This window comes from Fukomys damarensis, unplaced genomic scaffold (assembly GCF_012274545.1).
Source record: "Fukomys damarensis isolate Sample0158 unplaced genomic scaffold, DMR_v1.0_HiC HiC_scaffold_7, whole genome shotgun sequence".
In the NCBI taxonomy this organism is placed as follows: domain Eukaryota; kingdom Metazoa; phylum Chordata; class Mammalia; order Rodentia; family Bathyergidae; genus Fukomys; species Fukomys damarensis.
The window spans coordinates 16,836,342-16,857,383 of NW_022900919.1; the positions used below are offsets into that span (position 1 = coordinate 16,836,342).

The 21,042-nt window shown below is 37.1% G+C and overlaps 1 protein-coding gene and 1 pseudogene across 1 annotated transcript in view; both read left to right on the plus strand.

Annotated features, from left to right (window-relative positions):
- Positions 1 to 21,042, plus strand: part of Agbl1 (ATP/GTP binding protein like 1) — a 702,610-nt gene that overhangs the window by 600,404 nt on the left and 81,164 nt on the right. The gene's annotated exons all lie outside the window — the stretch shown is intronic.
- On the plus strand, positions 5,302 to 5,473 carry LOC117285250 (annotated as a pseudogene).

Sequence of the window (21,042 nt, forward strand, 5' to 3'; positions counted from 1 at the left end):
GGGGGGGGGGGGAGAAAAGGAAGAGAGAGAGAGAAAGAGAGAGAGAGAGAGAGAGAGAGAGAGAGAGAAAGGGAGGGGGAGAGAGAAAGATTGTCACAAATAAGCAAAGCTTTCAGAGCAAACTGAAGATACAAGCATAGATACAAGCATCGACATGTAAAAATCTGAAGCCTATGAACTGTGTTCTTGTAAGAATTAGGGGGAAACATTCCCTCCCTTCCCTTACCACCTGCAGCTGGTGCTGGGCCTTTAACTGGAGAAAGACAGGAACCACACACGTGACAATGAAACTGAATCTAGATGCTGTCTGGCCCGGAAATTGCTCTCCACTGCCTTGGCCCAAAGCCTGATGCTTCTAAGTAAGCACTGAGCCCACAGAGGAGGGCACAGTGAGCAGAAATTGCTTTTATGCTGCTTATATACACAGGTGTTCATCCATAGAAATATCCAGATAGTAGAAAACCATCCTGTAGCTCCGAAGAAATGTTCCCCATATTCGAGGAGATAGAAAACTGGAAGAGCATAAAGTATTAGAGAGGCTGTTAGGGCTCTGGAGTTTGGAAGATTTGTTTCAAGTCCAATTACAGTGCCACTGTTAATATCTAAATTCCACTAGGGCAAGATCTTTGTTTGTTTAATCACCCTTATAACCCAACATGTACTATGGAAAACGCAATGAATTCTTGCTGGTGTCTTTAAGAAGTTAGTTCTTTCAGTAATTTAGTTTCTTTCAGCCTGTTTTTCCTCTACTATGAAGTGGAGATGGAAAATAACCTACTACGTACTTGCATAGATTCCTTCATGATGTTTAAAGGCATTGACATTCCTAACAAACTGTAGTAATAATAATAATAATAATTAGTAATAATGTGCAAATAAGTGTTGGTTGACTTTTCTCCTTTTTCTGTTGTGTCCCTATGTCATTTATGTAGGATAAGCAGAGGTCTGGGTGGCAGTAGACCACAGGATATCGCTGAGAAAAAGACATGGAAGAGCATAATATAATATTTTATGTACTGGTAAATAAGGGACATTTATTTGTGGGGTGATTCACTGAGAAACTGCTTTATATTTCAGTCTCCTTGTGGTATTGATGTAAAAAACAAGCACTCAGCAGAGATTTAAGGACATTTCATTTATTGAGTGATGTAGGATATATGTGCATCTCTTATGCTTTTAATTTAAAAATTGGGTGTATTTAAAGCAAATGAGTTTGCCAAAATTATATGAACTGAGCTAAGTCAGTGAGCAGGAATTGAGGCGACATGGTCTGCTCCCAACTTCTTGTGTGGTGTTGGTGTTCTTTTCACCGTATTCAGAGACATTCATTCTTACCACCAGGAATTGGATGTATATGCGTGTAAGAGAGATTAAATAGGCTGAGAATTTTTAGCTAACTGTTCATATCTAGAAATCGATGGAAACAAGAGTAGTCAATCAGGATCCTCACACTGATAAAAAAAAAAAACTCCAACTTATCAGATGTTATAGAAATGTGGAAAATACTTAATTGCAGTTTTAAGAAGATTACCTGGAGCACGAAGGAAACAAGCATAGTTCATATTTGGTTGTATTGTTTTGGACTAAGAAAGAGATGATGAATCTCAAAGCTTTGATAAAAACTCAGAAGAAAAGTAAAATGCATGGGGTGCTTGAGGGTTGACCCACATTTCTGAGGCTATAAGAATATTTATAACAGTGGGGAATTCTGCAAATGATACTCTGGCAAAGGGAAGGGTGAGGGAGCAAAAAAGGAACTGTGCATTTATGTTTTCGACCTATAGAGAGTGACAGAGGAGAGGAAGCGCTTGCGTTGATTTCAAGGGAAGGTGAGTAGTTTCCACTCTGAGCCAGTCATGTGGAGAGGGCTCACAGGAAGAAGACAAGGAAGGAAGATGAATTTAGGTGTCAGTCACACACAGAAAAAATAATTCCTCCCAAAAGAATGAAGGAGAAGACACAGTATTACAACCTGTGGACTGGATACACCCACCCATTGGACAGAGAGAAATACTGTGTTGTAGTAAATAGGATGAAAAGGTCCTATTCACAAAGGTAAAAGGACCAAGAGGGACTGCTGTCACATCACAGGAGTCAAGATAAAGACAAAGTCAAGAAAGCAGTGTGGGCATCTGGGATCCACAGTGAAACAGACAAGAAGTATGGGGGGCCGGGAAAGATACGTTTGCACCCAGCTGTTTGCTTTGAATGCCTAGATTCTTTAATGCTATTGTGGCTTTCGAAAAGGCAGCTTAGTTGACAGGTGACATAGACACCAAAGAAATAGGAGGAGGATAGGTTAAAAGGAAACAGAAGCACAGCTATAGAACATTCATCTGGAAGTTTGGCTGTAAAGAGAAGGTGACAGTTAAAAATGGTGAGTAGGGTCATTTAAAAATCATTTCAAGATCAGAAGCAAATATACCGCATTTGAAGGTAAGTCTGCTGAGGTGGAAATTCTGGAAATACTAAAATCAAATCCTAGTGTGTTAAGGCAGTAAAAGTCTCTCAGGAGGCAGAGACCAGACTGACAGTGGAAAACTTGCCTCCTCTCTGAGAAGAGGAAGGTAGGGGTAAGTGTCTTTTACCTTCATAACTTCTAGAGACTATAAATACAGCTTTTCATTTAAACATTTTATTAATAGACCATTAAACATTTGCAGACAGTCTGCAAGGAGAGCAGTATTGTCTCTGTCTTATACTATATAAAGTCTCAGGCAGGTAAGCACATTATTCCAGTTTGCATACCACGGAGAGACAGAATTGTGCCAAGATCTCAGATCTTTTAATTCTAAAACAACAAGCAGTGGCCAAGCCTTCTCCATGTTGATCACATTTGTCTCACTTAATTTGAAATACGAATCAAAGGAGACGTGAGTGACACAGTTGGACAGTGGTAGGCTTTGCAAAAAGGTATATATGTGTCCGTATTATAGTATGTTGTGCAGTGAATCGTGTTCCCCCAAAAGATAATATTGAAACCCTGATCTCCTTCTGCCTGCAAAGATGATCTTATTTGAAAAATAGGGTCTTTGCAAATGTAATTAAGGTGAATTAATTAATATATTAGTTAAAATGAGGTCATGCTTGAGTACAGGAGGCTCTTAATCTAATTGAACTGTGTTCTGAGAAGCGACACAAAGACAGACATTGTTATAGCTTGTGTCTAGATGTCCCCCAAAGCCTTATGTGGTCATAGGCGCATCTGTTCAGAGGTGGCATGATCTAGATGGTGTGATACTAGGATTGAGGTGTAATGCTGGGATTGATTCATGATATGATCCTCGGATGAAGGGTGCGAATGCCTGGTTGTGAATGCTAGCTACCCTAAAGGTAGGTAGCCTGTCTGATTTTTGCTTGTCACTTGCTGCTGGCTACTTTACTGCCTTCCTGCTGTCTGCCCATCATGAATGGTTTATCCTTTATGATGCCTATCTGCCATGACACCCTGCTTTGGAGCCAGCCAATTATGGACTGAAACCTCTACAAACTGTAAGCTACAATAAACTTTCCTCCTTTAACTTTGGGTGTTGGGTATTTTGTCTCAGCAACAAGAAAAGTAACTAAGACAGAATTTAATTAAGGCATGCATACAGGAGAAAAAAAATCACCCCCGTGTTGGCAGAGACCAAGATCACTGTAATACATATGGATACCAAGTAATGCCAAGCGCTGTCAGGCAAAGCAGGGAAGAATTCTCCACTGCAGGTTTCAAAGGGAACATGACTCTGCTGATGTCTAGAGTTCAGACTTCTAACTCCTAGAACTATGAGACAAAACATTTCTGTTGTTTTAAATCACTAGTTGTGACCTTTTGTTATAGAAGACCTAAAAATTGTGAAGAAGCTAATATGGAAGGAAATAACCCAGATAAATTTGATGAAAACATAAGCAGAAATTAGAGGATATAAATGATCAAGGTGGTTGGTAAATGTTGGAGTTCATAGGAAAGATGGGTCTGGAATAGGTGTCATAGACTCGTGATATAATCTTGTAGCTAAACAGAATAATTTTGGTTCTGGACACTTATGGGTTCAAATCATTGTCTTGCCTTCTTTAGGCTGGGATACACTTAGACTTTTATTTAAGGGTTTTAAGGCTATGTTATTTGCAAAAGGGATATAATAATTCCTTTATCTTTGGATTATTATGAAGATTAAATAGCATGAGACATGTAAAATGTTCACAATGGTGTCTTTTAGTGCTCAATAAATTTAGGTGAGTTGGTAGTGGTTGTAAAAGTTACAATTTTCGTTTATGTTCTTTCCATTAGATGCCTTTTTCTAGCACTGTTTTTGTGTGGAAATGTGGGGAGTAGAAAAACAAAATGATGACTCAAAATCTAACTCAGGGACCCTTAAATTTTTGGTATGTCAAGAGTGCCGTGGGGCCTGGGATTTAGCTCATTGACACCTTGCCTGCTTCACAAGCGCAAGTTTGATCCTAGGTGTCTCAATCAATCAATCAATCAATAAATAGGAAAGTGCCGTGTTGGTAAGGGAGTGGTCCTAATAATAGCAGCATTGATTGTAGTAGTCAGAAGAATGAAGAAATAGATGAGGAGGAAGACAAAATATAGTTCTATTAATTGTTATATTCTTGAAATTTTTCATGTAGTTTGAGTATTAATGAAATGTGAAATATACTAAAAAGGTGACACTGTATTTGGAATCCAAGAGTGAAGAAGCATTCAGTTGAGACAAAGAACAATGCGTTAGTCTCAGACCTCACATAATTCCAGGGAACAGACAGTTTATAGATTATAAGATTGAATGTCAAAAAGCTAATAGGTAAAAACAATGAATGTTGAAACAAAGCACTCAAAATGACTCATCTATGTAACAGACCATACATTAAATTCATGAGTTTGGGTCCTTTTGTGTGATGTTTATATATACTAGTGAGTGATGCAAATGGGTAGTAATGTTGTCAGTATCAATGACAATATAGTTATTTTTAAACATTTACTATTTACCTACAGCAGTATGAAGGGTGTTGTTGGCATTATTTTGCATTAATTTAAATCAACCCTCCCAGACAGGGTTGCACACAACTCTAAGGTGCTCAACTTTACATCTCGGGAACCTCTGGCTATTTTTCCTATTTCACTTGCCTCTGAAACCTCTAATTATGCCTGAATTCCAACCAGTGTCCCTGAGTACAACTCAGAGACATTGTAGTTCATGCTTGTGCTGCTTATCCCTCAGCTCCTGCCCTGAGCTTTCTGTTAATCCCTGAGATACAGTCTTCATAGGACCTGTTCAGTGACTGTGTGGGAAGAGCTTTGAAGTACAGAAAAGTAGCCTTGCACAGTAGCAATATCATAGCCAATGAGGCTTGTCCGAGTCATGATTATTGCTAATTGAAGTACAGGAAAGTGAATGTCATTTGGGATAAACCTATGACAATTAATAAATGAGTGTGTGTGTGTGTGTGTGTGTGTGTTTATTCCTGAATTTATTTTCCTTTGAGGTCATGGCTTTATAAGACTTCTCAGTGGAGAACTTGCTAAATTAGAGTAACTGGTTGTTCCTGATTGTGAGAGTAGGCACTACAGTGACACACCATCTCATCCTATCCTTTCCCTTTCTCTGCCCCCTAACTCTTTGCCCTAATTCTTTCTTTGCTATTGCTTTTCTAAACAAATTAGCAGCGAAGATGTACTGGAGAACCGCGCTTAGACAGTGGTCCCAGGTTGTTGAGGGTGTCTGCTTTGCAGTGGCACCACCATCTCTAAGGCACTCACTTGCCCATAGTTAGGAAGAGGTGCAGGTGGGAGATAAGACACGGGATACGTGTGGTTGTGGCAATGGACCACAGTGGCCACGAAGACAAACATGAGCATTGTGGAGAGGGCTGGCTTCTGGGAACAACACTGGTAGCCTCGACAACAAGAAATGAAAGGTTCAGGGCTGTCAACTGCTAGCCCAAGTCATGCTGTGAAACCTGGAGTGCCTTTAAGGTTTTAATGAAAATTTTATCTTCTTTTAACTATAAGGCATACAGTACTGCAAAATAAGGTACAGAGTCTATTAGAAGAAAAAAATAGCTGCAAATGAACCTAAATGTTCCTTTCAATAAGTCTTGTTTAAAAACGTGGGCCTTGATAGAAAAAGAGTGGGGCATTAAACTGGAATAGAAACATTATAAAATATGCCTGTGACCTTTTAATTCCATATTCTCCTCATTTCCTCGGCCAGCAAAAGTAACCCTTTGCACTAGGTGCTGTAGAACAGTCTTCAGAATCTTCACCTGCAGAGGGAGGCTTGCAAGACAATGCTCATACTCCCCCAAATTCTCCATTGTCTTCAGGCCAATAAATTAGGTTTAGCACAGATAAATTACAGAAGCACAGGCTTGCTTCAGAGCAAAATAGGCTACATGAAAAAGACTTTGAAACCTTGCTAATGTATTTGGGTAGGAAACAGGAGCAACTATATGGGAATACATCTTAGTAGGTGAATTGGGATAGGAGCAGGCAAATGCAAGTCTGGAGAATGAATAATTACTTGGCATAGGAACAGTTATTTAAATTCCTGGGCTTAATGTTCTACCAAGGATACATAGAGAAGATCCTAAAAGTTGGCTGAGTGCCCCATAACAACAGGCTAAAGGAAAAAAAAAAGACTATACAATTGGTGCAGAAAACCTTTTGATAAATTCAATACTCTAATGATGAAATCTCTCACAAAATTAGGAATGGAAGAGAATTACCTTAGCAATAACAGTTTATCTATAAGATGGTATAGCTAGATTCATACTTAATGGTGAATATATGAATGCTGGAGAACAAGGCAAGGATGTCTGCTCTCACTATTGCTGTTCAATATAGGCAGGGAACCTCTAAGAAATACAATTAGATGAGAAATGGAAATAAAAGAAATGAATTTAAGAATACAGAAATGAAGCTGTCTTTACCTAAAGATGATATGACAGAATACTTAGAAAATTCCGTGGAATTTACCCCACCTTGCCCTCTCAAAATCCCCAAATTAATAATTCGATTAATTATACAATATAGTATGCCATCACAAAAGACTGTACACTAGAAATAAATATACTAAGAATGAAAGCTAAAATGTAACACTCTGTATAATTACTCCAGAGAAGATGAAACATCTAGACAAATATTTAATAACAAAACACATACAAGAACAGTATGCTGGAAATTATAAAATCCTGATGACAGAAACAAAAGAAGTTCTAAACTAATGGAGAAACAGTGTTCATGGATTAGATAACTCCATATAGTAAAGCTGACAATTTTTCCATCAGTTGATCTATAGGTGTAGTAAAATTCCTATCAAAATCCCAGAAAGATTTTTTGTGTATATAGATAAGCTTGTAGGGAAAAGTACACACCCTAGAAGCGTGAAGACAATCCTGATAAAATAATAAAGTGGGAGGCATCATTCTGTCCAATATGTAGGCTTATTTTGTAGCTACTATAAGCAGGACATTGTAATACTGGTAAATAGATCAATGGGGCAGAACCGAAAACCCAGTAAAAGATCCACATAAATGTGCTCAACTGATTTTGACAAAAAAGTAAAAGCAATTGAATGGTAGAAGCCTTTGTAGCCCATGGGATGCACATAAGCAAAATAAAAAATAAATAATCCCACATATCACACTTTATTTAAAAAATTAACGGTTTTTAGGCTTGATGCTAAAAGCATGATCCATAATATAGAAGACTTATAAACAGAACTTCAAATTTCAACACTTCTGCTTTGGGGCAGACTTGTGAAAGGATTGAAAGATAAATCACAAACTTGGAAAATATTTGCAATCCACATATCTAGCAAAAACTTAGTATCTGATGTAGATTATATATAAAATATATTATGTATACTCTACACCTTTGGTATAAGAAAATCTGGTGAATGTTAAAAATAATTTATTATAGTAAAACATACATTGCTGTTAATTTTCATCAAAATACTCCTCCTCTCTTCAAACTTACGTATACCATCCCCCTTGCCATTTTCTGAAGCAGTTCTAGAAGTCCGCTTTCCTCTCTTTAGTTGTGCTGTCCTGGCTGCCTTGATGCCTTGAGCTGATTAAAAATATTTATATTTCACAGTCATTTTGACTTTGGGGCAGAGCTATAAGTCACATGGTGCCGGATCCAGTGAATAAGATGGATGAGGACCCACTGTAGTGTTTTTGTAGCATGCTTTTCCATCGGATGGCACTCAGCATCAGTGTTCACTGAAGTTCATTCCGAATAAAGAGGTAGGAGTGTGTGTGTGAACTCTCACAACATAAACTCTCACATGCCTATGGATGGCACTCAGCAGCAGCGTTCACTGAAGTTGTGATCATTCCGAATAAAGAGGTAGGAGTGTGTGTGTGAACTCTCACAACATAAACTCTCACATGCCTAAACTCCCACCACTCAGCATTAACAAATGATAAACTATTTGGTTATTAAAATTGAAAATATATATGAAAAAAATTTTATCAAAGGATGTATAGAGATGGCAAAAAATGTTCAGCATAATGAATGATCCAACAGAGAAAATTTTAATAAGTAGGAACAACACCAAGTGCTGAGGAGGATGCAGAGGGACTGAATTAATCATGAACTGATTACTTATTTCTACTAGATATATGACAGATTGTGGATGGATAGATAAGATGATAATAGATTGACAGGAAGCTGTAAGAAATAATGTAAAGAGATTCCAGGTAACTTTTACCTAAGTTCCCACATTGGTAACTTGTTGTAAAATATAATACCACAGTCAGAACATTTACATTTATACAATCTACCAATCTTATCCAATTTTTCAGTTTGGCTTTCTTTATTTGTGTGGTTGTACATGTGTGTATTGTACAGAAGAAAAGTAGAAATTTGCAGGGTACCTCCATAAGGTGTCTAGATGTTAAGCCCCATACTAATGAGATACAGATCCCTTTTGCAGAATGTTGAGAATGAGTCATTGGACTCAAAGCAGTGGAAATATTACAATGGATTATTTAAAAATGTCTGAAACAAACCATCTGATTATACTTCTGAATTTTCTAGACAATACTACTTTAAGTAAATCTCAAATTTGATTTGCACCACAGTTTCCAGGTGGACTTGCTAAACAAGTTTCTAGTCCCAGTATACCTAAAGTCTCGCTCTATCAGGCTTAAAATTCATAGTTCTAAAATTTATATTTCAAAAAGTTCCCAGGTATGGCTCCTCTTACTCTTCTAGGGTCCACACTTTGCACTAAGCAGTAAGAAATGCATCAGGGAGGAGGCAGCTCCAGCATCCCTGGTTGCTGTACTCTACAGACATGATTTGAGAAGGGTAGATACTGGCTACTTAATATAAAAGGCAATGATGAGACTCCAGACTGGCTCAGGGCAAGACATCACTTAGCCATCAGAGGAAAGGAAGATACACAACTGTGATTAATTACTGTCACAGGTAGGAGGTCTGGTGTGACAAGCCAGACTACCTTAATTGCCTACACTGATTTGCAGCAATGTCTGAGATCAAGGTGCCTTTGGATGAAAGGTGAAGCTCTGCCCTTTGAGAGAGGGCCCTACAAAGCCATCACAAGTATTTATGGTGAGCATCCCTTTGGTCCCTCTCAAAGGTACCTGGTGCAGGATTCTATTATGCATGAGAATTAGGAGCTACCCAGACTATTTTGAGATTGTTGGGTGGATTTTCTGACCTAACACTAATACCAAGTGACCTGAAATGCCTTCACAACCCTACAGCTAGTGTTGAGATACATGGAAGTCAGCTATTAAAAAGAATTTAGAGGCCGGGGATTTAGCTCAGCGGTTCGGTGGCCTGCCTTGCAAGCGCAAAGACCTGAGTTCAATCCCCGGTACCAAAAAAAAAAAAAAAGAATTTAGTTCAAGCTCATCTCATAATGAATTGAATGGGTGTATTAATGTAGCTTGCAGTTATTTTATTGGATCTTGAGTGCATGATTGGCACATATTTTCTTGGCAGCTGGCTATGTTGATTACCTGATATTTGAAGTAATAGCTGTCATTTTGAGAAGTTAGAGCCCTCACGATCCAATCATCCTGCAAAAGCCCCACTCCGAATACTGTTGAACTGGAGTCTAAGCCTTCTAAACAGGAGCTGTTTAGGGACAGCCCTGATCCAAATCATAAAAGCATATTCTTTTCTTTGGTTGAGCACATGCTCAGAATGAACAAGACATAGTGTTTTGTCTCCAGGTAAACAGATATAGGAAACAATGTGTGAAAGAATTTAAACCTCTTGTCCTCACTTCCTGTGACCAATTATTGAATTTGTGCTTTCTCCCCCCACATACTCAACCTCTACTTATAAATGCCCTAGTTTACAAGGAAGAAGTGTTGTGAAGGAGGGTGCGTTTAGTTTTCCACTGATTTTAAAGCTACAAGCCTTATTATAGGCTCATTTTGAATTTATACTTGTTAGAATAGAAAGCAAGCAAGTAAGCAAGGGGTACTATATTAGAAGGGTTGATCGATTTTGATCACTGTGATGAGCTATGGTAACTTCTACACACTTGGGAAAGGAAGGTCTCTATCTGAATCCCAGAAGATTCACTGGATCATCTCTTCAAGCATCTCTACCTAATGACCAAGATAAAGTGTCCGTGACAGTGGTGGCATTCTAGTAATGGATGCAAGACTACTAAGGCTCCGACACTTTTAGGATGAAATTCTAGGTCATATTACGAGGAAAGTAGCCCAGACAAGCTCAAGTGCTGTTCTAGTATGAAAAAATAAAGAAAGAGGAAGGAAGGAAGGAAGGAAAGAGGAGAGGACAGATCATGAATGTCAGTCTTAGGCCTTCCTATGTCATTAGGGACTTTCTCTGGTTTTATGAATTTTTTTTGTCTTAAGCCTTCTCAGAATTAATAGCTACCATGAACTAAAGAGATCTCTATGCATTATTGAAAATTTCCAAGCCCGCTAAGGAATAAAATTAATATTTGATCATAAAATCAAAGGATTTCTGTATTGTGATAGATAAGTACAATAAGAGGGCATGCATGAATCTGGAGTATGTTGGGGATTTAGCTCAGTGGTTCCATCTCTTGCCTTGTAAGCGCAAGGTCCTGAGTTCGATCTCCACTACAAAAAAAAAAAAAAAAAGAAAGAAACCTAAAATGCCTATTACATATCATCTCAGATCCTTCCTTTGGGCACCATCTGTCTCTATACTGCTCATTTTGCCCACTTACAAATAAATAACCAACTCTTCATGAACTGTGACCTTTCTACACATGGATTCAACCCAGTAACCCTTGAGTCATGTCCATTCTATTGCTTTCCACCCTGTAGCTTTTGTATTTGCACTAAGGCATGAGTGACGAGAAGACTTGTGAGGAAGTTAATTTTCTTTGGGAGAAAACCAATGGTTTATGGAATCATGATAAATTCTGTGACTTTTCCTTCACTATGAAATTCATTGGGAAACAGTACTTCTTATGACCTTTCTGAATACAGTCTCAAAATATTGATTAATCTCTTGAGCTTGCCACCAAGCAGTGATTAGCTCAACAACTCACTCATCCTCCCTTTTCACTCCCCTTTTCCCTGACTTTCTTGCTTCCCTAGGATTATACTTATTAATTAGCAGCCTTGGGGGTCTTCATTCTGGGTAGTCCAGGCACAGAAAGTGTATACTATCTTCATTTCCATTTGAGAGAAATAAAATAAGTTAAACAACTTTCCAGAGTTCACATATCTATATCCTTCAAACCTAGGTCTGTCTGGATTACAACCTGGTTCTTAATGAATGTATTTAATAGAAGACAGACAGGGTCTAGTTGCTGAAAACAGCCAGGCTAGCAGAAACCCATCCTATAGACTAGGCATAATAGTTTGAATGATAAAAGTCCTGAACTATGATCCTGAGATGCAAGATGATAATTCATGAGTGGGAATAAATATTGCTTTTTTGTATGATATAGACCAGTGCAAATAAGGTATTCTGTAGTGAAATTAAAGTGTTCTCTGAGAAAAGTGTGAGTTGTCTTTGGTGAGAAGATTTTTTTTAAAGTGAGGAGAGAGAAAGAGGTGGGAGTAGAAGAAAAAAATTAAGATGTGGTCAGAGGGTGAGGGAATTTCTCTAACATGTTGGTTGGTGAAATGCTATGCTGGATATGAGTTGTGTATACAGGGGATGTGAACAGAAAGTTGATAAGTGCTGGATACAGGTGACTGTAGTGACCTGGGCAGGGAAAAAAGGGTGTGAGGTGTTGGCTTGCAAGACTACTATTGTAGCACAGACAATGGAAGCTGGATCTGAACTCATGAATAGGAGTACATATGCTCAGTTTCTAATAATTCATGTCAAGAAAAGTCCATCTTCTTGTATATAACTCTATAGGCCTGATCCCATATGCATAGTGAAGGGAGAACAATTTTTTTTTAAAGAATCATTGATCAAGGATGCTGCTCTTATCTAATTTCTGAATTACAGTCTTACAAAACATACCATAGCCTTAAAAACGAGAGGTAGAAGCTCAATTTTACACTACTAAGCAGATATTACCTATTTTAAAAAATCTGAAAAGTAGTATTGACATAAAAGTATGTTTGCTGACTTTAAAATCTTGGGAACTGTGTTCTGAAGTTCAATAGTTAATTTGACCCCATGGATCAACCTCCAAATAGAAAGTGAGGCAAACAAGGAGGATTTATAGAAAGTCAATGATTTAAGACTTACAAAAACAAAGAACCACTTCTCAAGAGAGCCAGATTTCAGTAGAAGCATTCAGTATTTCGACAGTCATAGCATTTAAAATACTAATTTACACTACCAACTCATTCTAAATAAACAAAGGCAATGAACAAGAGAAATACTCTAGACAAGTCAGCAATATTCAGGGGCATCCTAATCTATCTTTTTGTCACCTGCCACTAACCCCTCCAACAGTCCACCCTCACACTCCAACAAGTATCTTTTAGAGTCCAGTTAGATTATGATATCACTTCCTTTGAAATATAAAATTTCTTTCTTTTGCATTAGAAGTAATATCCACTTTTTATTCCTCTTTTAATGACCTGACTCTAGTCTGCTTCTCTCCATATTGATCTAACCACGTGTTCCAACCATAGTAGTGTTTTTTTCTCTTTTTTTTCTTAAGTATTTTGAAGAAGCTTCTTTATAAATAAGCCTCAGTTAAAGGAACCATCTCAGAGGGACTCTCTTCAATTTTCAAAATAGCCATAGCTATTTCATCTATGTCTTGTTCTTATGAACTCTGCTTTCTTTTCTGTATTGTAATTTTCATAATATGAGGATCTTTAGTTTATCTTTTTATATATTCATTTTTACCATTTTATACTACTAATGATCTCCAAAAAAGCAAGAATAAATTTTGTCATGTTAACTCTTATGTCTAGCCTACCACGCAAAACCATTTCTCCAAACAAATATTTTTAAATGATTGAATAAATGAACTAAATAATGCATAAAATATGTATTCTTATGTATTTCACAGTCTATGTACTCTTAACATCTCTTCTTTGAATGCTGCTTTAATTCAATACTAAGACAAAATTTTTCAATGCCATTTTGTACAAAATGACCACAATGTCTTCCAAAGAACTATTAACTATACTTGTACCCATGGGTTTCTTGTGTGTGAGTCATTTGTTTTCATTATTAATTTACATATTGTTTTAATTTTTATTTTATTAACATGTAGTCAATATCAATAGAGTAGATTGATATTTTAAAGCAAGTATACAGTATACACATGATCAAATAATTAGCATTTGTATGAGAAAATTATCAAACTACAGCCCCTACATGAAAATATGCTCACCCCATGGTTTTATAAATAAAGTTTTATTGGGATACAGCTTTGCTCACCTGTTTACATGTTTTCTATGGCAGCCTTGTGTCACAAAGCTGTGAAAAAAAGAGTCTGACCTTTAATACTGAAAATATTTACCATTGGGCTCTTTATGGAGAAAAGTTTACTCACCTTGGTACAAAGCAGTATATGTTCAAAGACGAAAACTATACAAGGAAAAGTGTTGCAAAATATCAAGGGGAAATGAGAGAATTGACCCATGTTTTCTTTGGGTAAAATCCAGGAAATTTGACAGTGATCATATTGGAAGTAGATACTCAAATGGTGTTGGATTGAAGCAGGAGACAGAAATCCACATTTTAGAGGGTAGCTCAGAAATAAGAAGTCTACTGGCAGAAGAATTAACTTCCCTTATAAGCTAGCTCTGTATTCTCTTGCTTTGAGACATACAGATGCACTTTGCATAGGAGGTCCTACTCCTGCCTGTCTGTGCAATCTGAAGTATAGGGAACACTGCCATCTTCAAGATGAATGGTTTCCTCCATTGAATTACAATTACAAGTTTTAGTCAGTTCATTATTCCACCTAGTTTTTGGGTCCTGACAGTTACACTGCAGAAACTAATTGAATTGGCTTTACCTCAAGGCATTCCGGTAAGATCTTACCTTGCTATCTGGGAATTTTTTTTTTTTTTGGCTCATTGACCAAATTAGCCTTAATTTCCCTGCTCCAACATAAAAAAATATTTTCCTATTTTTCTTCTGGAATATTTCACATTATTTTCCTATATGGAACACAGTGTTCTCTGTATAAAAGGACAAATCACTGACCATTAATTTAGTGTGTTACACACTGAGCTTCTTCTATAAGAAGGTATAGAAGAGTTTTACAGTAAACCCTTATTCTTTTTCATAGACTCCCTCTAGATCAATTAGAAAAAATATATAGAAGAGGTAGGCATTAAACTGCATTTATCAACAACCTCTTTTTTTATTCTGCTACTTTACATTTTAGGCTATAAAAGACACTGCATAGTAACAGTATTTATTTGGTTGGTGGGCTATGCTGGTATTATGCTAGAATGTTAACCAAAGTCTAATCCCAGGTCTTTGGGTTTTTGGACTGCTTCGCTGGCTTACATGAAATTCACAGAGTTTTATTTGGTGAAGAAACTAAAATATAAGTTTGTTCCATCACTATGATCATTGTAATAGCCAGAACTATATATATGAGAAGACTAATTAAAATCTAGTTTGTTCAGTGAGTGCAGACTTTAGGTGGAAGAGGGACAGATGCTGGCTAGAGAATTCATCACTGGCATTGGATATCCACTGCAGGAACAACCATCTCCCATTAAGAGGATAAGAAACTACACCATGGATCAGAGGAACTCACCCTCTGAAAAGTACCCCGTGAGTACTTCCAATATCAGCCTCTCTGATGCTGATTTTATTTTAAAAGTAGGAAAAATTTATTAAGGGAATAAAAGCTTCTAAGAGAAACAGAAGGGGGACTGGAAAGTGGGTTGCCCCCTCAACCCACTTCTCCAAGATGTTTTATACAACAAAGCCATTTGGTAAAGTGAGTACAAAGTGGGACAAAACTATAAGACCCAGTGGAAAATTACAAGGTGGGCATGAGATGGGGCAAAACCATGACTAATCAATAAGATTACAGGTACTGTCATCCAGATAATATTAATTAATTGGGGGTCAAATGGGGGAGCAAGTCACATAGCAATGATACAAGGATTTTCAGTAAGGGTTAGGGTCAGGGATATTTCCTGGCAAGGCTAGGTTAAGAACTTGGCCCCCCTATTTAGAATATCAATCACTGCTATTTATCCTAGGGGAAGCACAAGGGTATAGTAATTTCTCTCCTTTTACAATTCTGGCCTTCAGTGAATGTGTGTTGATTGTCCTCCATGTTGGCTCCTTGCTGTGTTGGCTCCCTGAGAGAAGGCTACTTGAGGGCGGCCCTGTCTAACTAACTGCCTACAAGATATCTAGTTAACTTAAGTGTCTGCAATATTCCCCCCCTCTGAAGAAGTACCCCTAACTGCTGTGAGGAGGCAAAAGGCAAAGACAGCTCTGGCTCCTTCCAGCTGAAGAGGGTCATAGTTGTGATCATCAGTTAGAGTTACTCTACAGAGGGTCTATCTAAAGGCCTTCTTTGTTAGCTCCATAGCTTTTAAGTCTGGAGGAGACAAAGCCAAAGAAACAGTTAAGAATTCATGGTGCAAATGTTAAGGTCAGCAGGATTGTTATGAATATAGCCAACAAACAGGATAAAGGAGAAGATCCAGGGGACTTCAGTATCCAACACAGAAGTCATATTGTTGAGTTTAGCAGTTAAGAGCTGTTCACAAATTCCATCTGGTGGATCCTGGTAAAAGAAGTCTAGAACATTTGCATTGGTTCCATTTGTATGACCCCTTGGACTATGGCAGCCTCTAGGCAAGAATAAACAAAACTTTTAAGAAATTAGAGTATGCACAATCTAAGCATGAGTACACCAGAATGAAAGGGCAGATTGGGGAGAAAGTCACACTTCAAATTTGAAATAATGATTGAACCTGCTGGACTTAGAGTCTTTCATTGATAGAGGTTATCTGTAAGTCTGATACATTGTCATAAGTCTCTCTAGTTTTAGTTGCAAGATGAGACAGTTCGCAGAACAAATTTCACTAAGAAATATAAAACTCTAGCTGAGCTCTTATAGATTTTACCATAGTTTTTTCCTAAAGGTGCACAACCATGGTCAGTTACTGATAGAGCTGGAAACTGCCAGAAGGGGTCAGTAAATGGAGCCCCTTTTTATATCTAGCTTTATTACTATAACATTATTTTATACCTCTTTTGGTTATTCTTTTCTGATGGATGTTTACGATCAAGTTAAAGTGAGACCTGTGTTAATCAACATGAACCTCTTGCTATCTTTCAAGGTCAGTTAAGTCTCTTCAGGCATTAATTTGGAACCATGCATACAGCCTCTCAGCTCCTGTCAGTGTCAGCCATCAGGATGGGTCACAGCCTTGCTTGACCATGGTGCTTTCACTGGAAGTGTGGGGGACTTTTCCTTTGTGGTGACCCTCCTTTGGCACACAGTACGTTTGTCCTATGGAGTACAGCAATCTCCCTGCTCAGGAGGTTGAGTGACTTACCAAACATGTAGGATCCTGTAGGAAAGGTTCCTTTGTGTCCTAGATCTTGCAGACCTTCAGGAACCAGGGCGAAAATATTAGCTGTCCTCATCACCCAGTTACCTTTCTAGCTTTGGTCTCCGAACTTTAGTTGTTGAACACCCAGAAAAGATCAGTGACATTAGTAGTGCAGTAGGAGCAGTGAGCTTAACTATTATAATTTTGTCTGGACATTAAACAGTTTGAAATATAAAGCATAGTTAGGGGTCTATTATTTCTTATCAGCCATGGTTGTTCTAATAGTTTAATCACTGCATAATGTTAACAGACAAAAGTCATATATTATAGAAGCTTAAAATCAAGAGCCACACATAGTATTTTAGCATGACAATTATGATGGCATTTTCTTTGTAAGAATGCCCATCTTAGTATGGAATAATCTTTCAGACACCTCCATCTGATCACAAGACATTAAATGACATAAAGAAAATTCTTATTTAATTCTTATTAGTTATCCTTTAGTAGGATGCCATCTAAAGTGAACATATATATTGGCCTATAAATGTACCTTAGGAGTTCATAATGTCTAACTCTAATTTTAGTGTGTGACATTATTCTGACTGTTTGATGACCAAGCATCCCTAAGCATGGTGACACATATACATCAAATAAGTTTTTAGGAAAACTGTTATTTGACTGGTTATCTCATGCTGGCTTGATATGTATCTCGTATCACAAGTTGCTGGAGTGCAAGAAAGGCAGATACCTGATTCAAAAAGATCATTACTGTAAATAATATCCTGGAAGACTTTTACACCCAGAAGGCATGAATATATAAACCATGAAATAACGAGTATCAGTTACATGAAACCCTTTGTCCTTTAATTGTTTTGTACCCAGAGCATTTTAAATAAAACCTATTATTTTCTATAGAAAACTTAACCATTTGACCATGACCAATGTATACATATCACAATAATATGTTTAGCAATTTATTTTTTATAAATACATATAAGGCTATGGAAATTATTGGGGTCCCCTTTGTGAACAAAGGCTAGAATAATTTTTTTACAGGCAGCTGCTCCTTTATTTACCAAGGGGAATACTGTCTAGTTTTCCTGAGCCCAAGAATCTTTATTTAACTATCTTAAAATATTTTAGATGACCTATGAGAGTCAGATAACACACTTTGACCAATGAAAGATTCCCAAGATATATAAACAATATGTACTGTATTTGTAAATCCACTTGATATTATTTGGATCATCTGGAAATCTGGGGGAAGCATGTATTTAGTGACATTTATCTATAGACCAACCTGAGTTACAGGCAAACATCTTTAAAAATCCAAAATGCCAAAAGAAAAAAGCTCAAACAAAACAGCTATAAGTGTTGTAACAAATTGGACAGACAGACACATACACACAAGAGAACTTTTTATAAACCAGAGTGCACTCAGATGTATTTTGCCATGTTGAATTATAATGACTTTTATAATTTTTAGGTTTATAATTGTAAGAGACTAGTCAGAACTTTGTAGATCAATTAACAGAGATCTCTTGTAAGAAGAATCAAAAGGAATACATACCTATGAAATCAATAACAGTTTTAAGATGGGCCCTAAGCTGATAGTTTGTCTGACAAGAATACCCAACTACATCATGGGCTTTGAGAGCTTCAGGATTAAGCCTAGACCAGTTTTTGTCTTTTGTCTTTTGTTTTTATTTATTTATGTATTTATTTGGTACCGGGCTGGAACTCGGAACCTTAACACTTGTAAAGCAGGCAGCAGAACCACAGAGTTTTCTATGTGGCCCAGAAATAAGTGAAGGTCAGTTTTACTCTGGAAGGGTTCTAGGAAAGGCAGACTCACCATTCTGGAAGCTTTTTCTTGAAATCCAGTAGCCACAGAGGAGGGAAGTGCTTTGAATTAAATACTGTTGAGAACTGGGCAGGGCAGTGGAGAAGGGACAAGAAGAATGCCCTTAAGTATGGCACAAGAACTAAATCTTAACCATTTCATGTACAGAAAAACATTTAAAATCAGGAGCTTTTTTTAATGCTGGATCTGCAATCCTTAGCAAAACACATCTCTAGAGACAAAAGTTATGATTGACTCTAATTGTATTTCCAAGCATAAAATCAAACCAATAATCAAAGAACATGAATGGCTGCTTTTTTGCCTCTTGAAAGAGAAAATGTTCTAACTATATTGTTTAGGGCTCTCCCCCTCTTTTTTTTTTTTTTTTTTTTTTTGGTGTGGGGGAATCAATCTCAGGATCTTGTACTTACGATGCAGGTAGTAAAATCACTGAGCTAAACACCTGGCCCTAGGGCTTTTCTTTTTAAGTAAATTATTTTGTATATATAATATCTAAGTTATGACTTGAATATCCTTTCAGACTGTTGAGCAGCTCTCTGATCTTGTAGAAATACTCCCAAAGCCACGTCTTACCTTTTAACATACAAATTGAACCAGTGTCCTGTAGGTAAACACTTAAAAGTACTTATTTGGGCTTCTGGAATGCAGTCTGGGAGCCAGGTTCCTAGGTTAAAATATGGCTGTCTTTTGGGTTTTTCTATAGGCTGAAAGATGGGACACATAATCTCATTATATTCTGCTGTCTAAAGGTGACAAAAGCCTGTAATTTCTAGAAATTTCCTTAGCAGTTTTAGGGTCTTGGGCCGTGGAGAGGGAATAATTGGTTTAATTCTTTTTTTATCTTTATCAAGTTTTTGGTTTCTTTTTTCCCCCAGTCTTTGGGTTTCCTTAGATATAATAAGGCCTAAATATTTTACCTCAAGCCTGCAATGCTGTGCCTCAGACCTAGCAACATTATAACCTCTGTTAGAAAATTCAGCAGAACAAAGGCGTTTTGGCTAGAAAGCTCTTCTGAGGGGGCATATAACACTATACCATCTACATATTACAAGGTTGATATGGGAAAAGCTATAATATTTCCTTTGATCAAATCAGGATCTAGGGATGTCTTCATCTGTTTATGATAAATAGTTGACAATTTAAAATAACTGAGATGGGGATTTAGCTCAATGCTGCTGCCGTCTGCCTTGAAAGTGCAAGGAACTGAGTTTGATCTCCAGCACACACACACACACACACACACACACACACACACACACACACAAATTAAAATAACTGAAGGGCTTAGTTCTCATATTTCTTAAGCCTTTAAGAATACATGCCTGAAAATGTCTTCTATTTTAATCTTCTGTCTTATTGGCAAGCCAGTAGGGATCTTGTATAGGAACTGCTTGTGTTCCAGGAGAAATTAGTTATTACTCTGGCTGCCTGTATTTTTTTAATTGAGTTTATTGGTACAATCTAAGTATATAATACAGTTACATTCATCATTGTGATTCTGTACCTTTACATAATAGGTCTTGATTCTCATTTTTCTATTTTAATCTTCTGTCTTATTGGCAAGCCAGTAGGGATCTTGTATAGGAACTGCTTGTGTTCCAGGAGAAATTAGTTATTACTCTGGCTGCCTGTATTTTTTTAATTGAGTTTATTGGTACAATCTAAGTATATAATACAGTTACATTCATCATTGTGATTCTGTACCTTTACATAATAGGTCTTGATTCTCATTTTTCCCTTGTCCCTGACCTCCCTTCACCCCTTCCTCCCCTCCCCATTTAAAAACACCTTATTTCCATTTTTTCAGTTTCTCATATTTTTTCCTCTCCCTTATTACCTTTCCCCCACCCTTCCCACTTTCCCTACACCTTTAGCCCTTTACTTCCTATTTCACATTATTAATTATCTCATTAGGATCCTGTGTACTATTATAGTTTTTCATACCAAAGAAACTATTCGGTATTTCAGTTAAAGAAATCTCTGTATGAACATTAAAAATAGGGAACCCTAAAATAAAACTAAAAAGGAAAGTAAAAGGAAAAGGCAATGATGTAACATTAAAATAATCCTTAAGTCTGGAGATGAAAATGGTCCCCAAACATATTTAAATTGCTTCTTGCTCTTATAGTCTTATCTTATTCTTTTTTCATTATTTAGAGAATACTTTATTAGTATCTGTAATCAAACCCACGTAGATATGACCTTACATATTTAGTACAATGTGTTACCACTGT